This window comes from Lissotriton vulgaris, chromosome 3_1 (genome assembly GCF_964263255.1).
Source record: "Lissotriton vulgaris chromosome 3_1, aLisVul1.2, whole genome shotgun sequence".
Classification (NCBI taxonomy): Eukaryota; Metazoa; Chordata; class Amphibia; order Caudata; family Salamandridae; genus Lissotriton; species Lissotriton vulgaris.
Window position 1 is genome coordinate 1,579,407,869 of NC_141689.1, and position 6,367 is coordinate 1,579,414,235.

Genomic DNA, 6,367 nt, shown 5'->3' on the forward strand with positions numbered 1-6,367 from the left:
AATGCTAGAGTTTGTGGGTGTGGTAAAGGTGAAGCAGCAGCATTAAGAGCAAGACGTAAAGTTTGAAAGAGTTAAGACATTGTTCTTATCAGCTTATGTGGAATTCTCAGGGTGAGAGTAGGAGAGGTTTAGGTGACTCTCTGGCTTGAGGATGGATTATTTAATTTTGTTTCAAGTTTTTATCGTGTTACTCGGAGCATTGCGGCATTTACAGGTAATGTGAGAAACATTTTGGGTAATCGTTTGTTTCTCTTCATGACAGTGACAAAAAGTTTTGTCTTTACTGTAAAGGACCTTCCCCCCGGGCGTTTTCTTTTTCCATCTGTCTGTTACTCATATTACTCACCATGTATATGTCACACACCATGTAAATATAATTTTCAATAAAAATGTACTGAAATCAAAAAAATAGTGTTTGGTAGGTTTATGTCAGGATATTTCAAGAGATGTATAGGGTGAGAATTGACGCTAAGGTTGTTAGGGTTTATTGAGGCTAGAAATTATTCATTCTGTTAACTTGTCATTTAGGTTGTATTCTGGGTTCATCCATGAGCATGATTAGGAATTTGATTCATTTGTAATGTAGATAGTAAACAGCTCTTGAGGGGGCATTTGGAAAGTAACTGGGGTAGGATGCAGGTTTAATAAATATGGAATGGTGGGTATCTGATGAGAATTAATGGGTACATCTGCTACCTACCTATCTAAGAAATTGTGTGGGAGAAGTTAACCTTATCTGCTTTTGGTCCATTTGGGAGAATATGTCTTGGCTCACCTTAAGAACGTAACTTTAATGAAATACATGAAAATGGAATTACCAGAGACAAATAGACTGTAGGGAGGCACAACTATTTGTCAGGTTCGGAACTCTTTCTTCTAACCTTTAGGTGTGAGATGTTTCCCAGTTCTGGGTCTTAAGGTTTCTGGTCTCTCCGAGGTAGGGGAGACCCTTTCTGTAGCCACGGTGCTGAAGACAATTCAACGTCAGGGCAGACAGTTCCTTCCCAAAGGACTCCCTGAGAAGAAAAAACCCTGAAGGGAAAACCTCTGTTGGAAGCAGTGACGCTAGAGTCCAGGCAACAAGACACGTCAAGGAGGATAGTGAGCAAGGTGATGACAGACCTGGAAAGAAGAAGAGAATTGCAGAAGAAGGAACCCACAGGAGCGAAATACCAAACTGGAGCAAAGAATCACCAACAGAAGCAAATGGCTATCAACAGGAGCGAAGAGACACCAACAGGAGCAAAGAAACACCAACAGGAGTAAAAAGACACCAACAGGAGTGAAGAGTGTTGGAATTCAAGAAAAATGAGAATTCCAGCCCTTATATTCCCAAGGCCAGGAAGTGACTCAAGAGGAAAAGAAGAACCTCTGTCTTTGTTTGGGAAAAAAGGTAAAAAGGGTAGCCAATCTCCATCTTGGAATGGTGAAGAAAAAACAGAAACATGAAAAAATAGCCCCTAAACCAGCACAGCAGGGAACGCATTATTAGGCAAAATTCAGGTAAGTCTGCAGCACCTTGTATTCCCAGGTGGTCTCCCATCCAGGTACTAACCAGGCCCGACCCTGCTTAACTTCTGAGATCAGATGAGATCAGGGGCTTTCAGGGAGGTATGGCTGCAGGCAGGCCGCCGCCTACACTGATGCTGTGCCCCAAGAGAAAAGAGAAGCATTGCTGGGTGCATCTTTCCGCCAAGAAAAGAAACGACGGGCCGTCACACTGAAATGCAGCATGCCCGGTGTCCAGAAATAGGTGCAGCGGACCTTGTTATGGCCCGTTGGGGTGTGGGGGGAGGTGGCACGGGCTGTGACCCAGTCCACAACGTAACACTATTGTGTGGATAGTACTTGTACCCAGGAAGGTTTGGTAACCTTATGAAACTGATGGTCACCGATGAAGTGCACCATAAGGTGTAGGTGAGGTAGACTGCAGGTCAGGAGCCCTGCAACTCACCACTTGGTTACTGTTAATGATGACAGAGGCTCCTGTATGATGCCTAGTGATGTCTCTGTGGCACTCAATGTATGTTGGAGGATGTGGGCTGTATACACAGCATGTCTCTCTACAGCAGTCATTTAATCTCACTGACAGATGGTGGATTGGTGTATCTGTGTTATCTGTCCATCACCTAAGTCACTTGCATTGTAGAAGACACCAGAAAATTGTAGATGAGACTAGAACAGTGGAACCTTGCATTCATGAAGTTCTAGAATCTAGCATGAGGAGCCTGTGTGCTGCTGAAGTGGCAGTTGGCATGCTGTGGCTAGAAAAAACTTGATGCTTTTCTTCACTCTCAGCTCTGCTTATTGTGTAATCCTTTTAACGTGCATTAAACACTTTCAACAAGGACATGATATGTAGAGGTACACCTCAACGCGTACTCTATGCAGAAGGAAGATGGAGTGTGGCCGCTCTCAGTAACTGATGGGTTTTCAGGGAGTGACCCTGGTTACACAACCGAGTCCAGGATCGTTGCATCCAACTGACTGTGATACAAAGTGAGTACTTTTGCAGATGGTCGCTGGCTGTAATCCTGAGCAGCGAGTAATGGCCTACTGGCGGTAGTCACCATGGTGACTTAACAGTCATCCCAACGTGAGCCCTTTTCTCCCCTTGAATTATTGGATTGGGAAACAAACTGTCTGCCAGAGGATGCAGTGCTTTCAACCTCTGTCGAGCATGTAGCATGTAAACAATTAGAAAGAAAAATGACTATCTGATGCCGCTCTCCACTTCCAACATCAGTATGAAAGTGTGCAGATTCCTGACGAGGGACACTGTACCTGAGGAATCCCCTTCTTTTGTACTGCCGAACTTAAGCGGATATGAACTGATGGGAGTGTGTGATGCCGCATACATGCAGCAACAAACTTTTGTGAGCATGAGTGGTGCATGCAGAGCATGATAATTCTCCACCTGTGTCATCCCTCGCTCACCGGGGGTATGTGCTGAGCATGAGAATTGATCATATAAGCGACTACAAACTGATGAGAGCGAGAGTGATGCTGTGCACAAGCAGCAATTAACTGTTGTGAGGGGTGCTCGATCAACATGACAATTCACCACCGTTAACTCACCTCGCTCTCAGCACAATCAGGAGAATTGAGCTCTCAAGAACCTGAATTAGGTTCTCACTCCAGTAGGACTGCTGACCTTCCTTAAGTCTGCCCTCCCAAATGCAAGGGGCATCCTTGGTTCCATGGGGTTCGGTGGGAGGAAAATCTGAAAGGAATTCTGTGAAGACTTTCTGTGGTACGCCAAGTACTGCCCGGCATTTGTCACATTTTGTGCCACGCCTGCAAGGTTTTCCCCTCCTCATTGATTCTGGGCTTCAGAGTCTTTTCCCGTCTAAACAGAGCTAGCACCAACTGGAGGCAGTTGAGTAAAACCACATAGATTCTGGCAGTGATGAAAGAGGACAGAAACTCAGCATGTGATTACATTTTGCTTTGCCATATACTGCAAGTCCTAAGCGACAATTTGGTTGTTAGGGTAGAGGTGTTGGAGAAAGTGGGTTGGCGGATATTTTATGTGACATCAGAAAGAAGAAAAGAGTATGCACAATGTTACTCTTCACCCATTCTTTTTACCTCCCCTTGGGATCCACCATTGAAGTGGAACAATTGGAAAAAAGTATTTCATAATTATTCCATAGTGCGTGGGCCACATTTGAGTCTAGCGAGGGCGATAGTACTGCTACAACATTGTTTCGGAACAGAGGGATAAGAAATCCTAGAGTGTCTACCTGATCTGAGTGCAGATGAATCCAGGGGGTTACATGAATACATGGTTTCTTACCAACATTTGCTCCCTGTTGTTGACTCCTTTGTCACTGTCCCTGCCACTGCTCCTGAGGGGCCTACGACGACGCACCGGCCAACATAGCGCCCGCTTCCTGGGTCGGACCACGGGCGACGCAGGAGGGGGGCTACAGTTCCCAGCGGCCCCTACCTGCACCCAGCACCATCGTTACAGGAAGCGCCAGGAGGCGCTTAAGAGCAGCGAGCACTTCCCACAGCGCGGGTTTCTTACCGACATTTGCTCCCTGTTGATGACTCCTTTTTCACTGCTCCTGCCACTGCTCATGAGGGGCCTACGACGACGCACCTGCCATCACAGCGCCCACTTCGCGGGACGGACCACGGGCGGTGTAGGAGGGGGACTACAGTTCCCAGCAGCCTCTACCGGCGCCCAGCACCATCGTTACAGGAAGCACCAGGAGGCACTTAAGAGCAGTGAGCACTTCCCGCAGCGCGGGTTTCTTACCGACATTTGCTCCCTGTTGTTGACTCCTTTGTCACTGCTCCTGCCACTGCTCCTGAGGGGCCTACGACGACGCACCGGCCATCACTGCACCCGCTTCGCGGGTCGGATCACGGGTGGTGCAGGAGGGGGATTACAGATCCAAGCGGCCCCAACCGGCACCAAGCACCATCGTTACAGGAAGCGCCAGGAGGTGCTTAAGAGCAGCAAGCACTTCCCGCAGTGCGAGACACGCACAGGCGCTGCCCAGGCGAAGCCCAGGCCAAGGGCGGGCCGGTCCGTGCCCATCAGCGGCAGGCAGAGGCTGAGCTGGGCCACCCCCCTAATATTCGCATCCTGGATTAGGATTTGAAGTAAGCTGATTGACTAATCTTGACATTGGAAATAAGGGGGAATTGTTTGCACTGTATTGTGCTATAATGAGAAAGACCAAGTTCCACTAGCTAGTGGGATATTCTTGTGAATTTGTTAATTTATACCGAGCACTGTTCCCAAGGACTTGGCTAGTGTAGTCATATTTATTTATTTAGCGGTTATTCTTTGAACGTTCTATTTTATTTGTGGATTGTCATTTAGTTCTCCATAGTAATCAGTATAGTGTGGACTGTGGTATCTAGACGCTGTTATTCTGCAGTCATTAGTGGGAACACTAAGAGATTATACTTTTAGTATTTTCACTTGGTTTACAAGTGAGAGTAATCATTAGGAGATTGTTATCACAGGGTGGGGGTGTCAGCTACAAGCATTTCCAGTATGAGTAAAGATAAAGGTAGGACTGTGGTGGGGACACTCAATGCTTTCCTGGTGAGGGCTGAGTCTGTCCTTGTTTGAGAAATTCAACTCACGGAACGTAGATTGTCCTTAGAGTAGACTTTCCCTGACTCCTAAACTTATGGCACCGAGTATAGCCAGTATAGGAGAAGTGTGGCTCAGGGGTTAGAGGTGGCTGACCCGGAAGCTGAGATCGGTCCTGGACCAGGGTTCAATTCCCCGCCTCGGCGGGTCTTGGGCTCAAAAAATATTTTTTTCCAAGGACTCGATAATTCTCGTTCCGGTGCCTATTCGACTCACGGGTTCACACTCTGCAACTCTGGGCAATAGCTTGCTTAATCTCCACTACGGCCCCTCGCGGCAGGATGCCTGGCTTTCACCTTGTGGATACCCTGCTGGGGTTATCTCACAGGGGAATACCAGGACGGGTTCCCAAGGCAAGCGCCTTGATGCCTTCGGGTGATACGTGCGCTATATAAATCGCAATACATTTACATTTACATTTAGCCTCCAATACCGCGACTCCCCTACCTTCCCCATCTACTACTCATACCCCCATACAAACCTTAATAGATGCATCTGAGAACACCGTCTCTCTAATATCTCCCGAGCATAGCCCAATTAGACCTACTGATACAACTAGAGGCCAAAAGGCGAAATCTAAACATAAGCACATACATAATTTGGAAAATTGGTGACCAGGTCACAAGTCAGGCGCACAGCATGGGGTAAAATATAACAAAATGAAATGTGGTTTAAGTGAACTCCAAGAGAGAAATGGGGACCGGTAACCATACAATCCCCAGAAAACCCTGGATAGCAATCCAGAGTTCGTCACAATATTACAGACGTAACTCCCTGAGCTCTACACAAATAAACACCAATGCAAGCTCTGCAAAAAGAAACAGTTCCACTCTAGTGCAGTAGTAATGTCTCTCGTTGTTGTTAATGTATCCGTTGAAGTACACAAATCCAATGTTGTGATTTTTCAATACGTTTTAATGTTCGTTTCTTCAAACAAATCCTGAAACAAGCTTCTTCAAATCAATCCTGTAACAGCCTATTACAGGCTTCTTCAAATCAATCTTTATACAGCCAACACGTGTTTTGTCAGATGCTATATAATCACATCTAATGACATCATCAGGGCTTTAAATTATCAAGTCCTTCCCTGGACTACTATTCCTTATAATCAAAGAATGAGGCAAGTTGGGCATGCCTCTTTACTCCCAAATCTGTGCAGTCTTCGTATCCTACGTAAATAAATGTCGTTCTGTGGTATTTGGTCCGAAGTACAGGATACACGTGTACATGTACCTGCTCATATCTCCT

General features: G+C 46.4%; 1 non-coding gene across 1 annotated transcript; it reads right to left on the bottom strand.

The window, feature by feature from the left end:
* Positions 1-1,506: 1,506 nt before the first annotated feature.
* On the bottom strand, positions 1,507-1,625 carry LOC147728214 (5S ribosomal RNA). The gene has a single exon (XR_015309710.1). It is a non-coding gene; the product is annotated as a 5S ribosomal RNA (ribosomal RNA).
* Between the last annotated feature and the right edge of the window lie 4,742 nt (positions 1,626-6,367).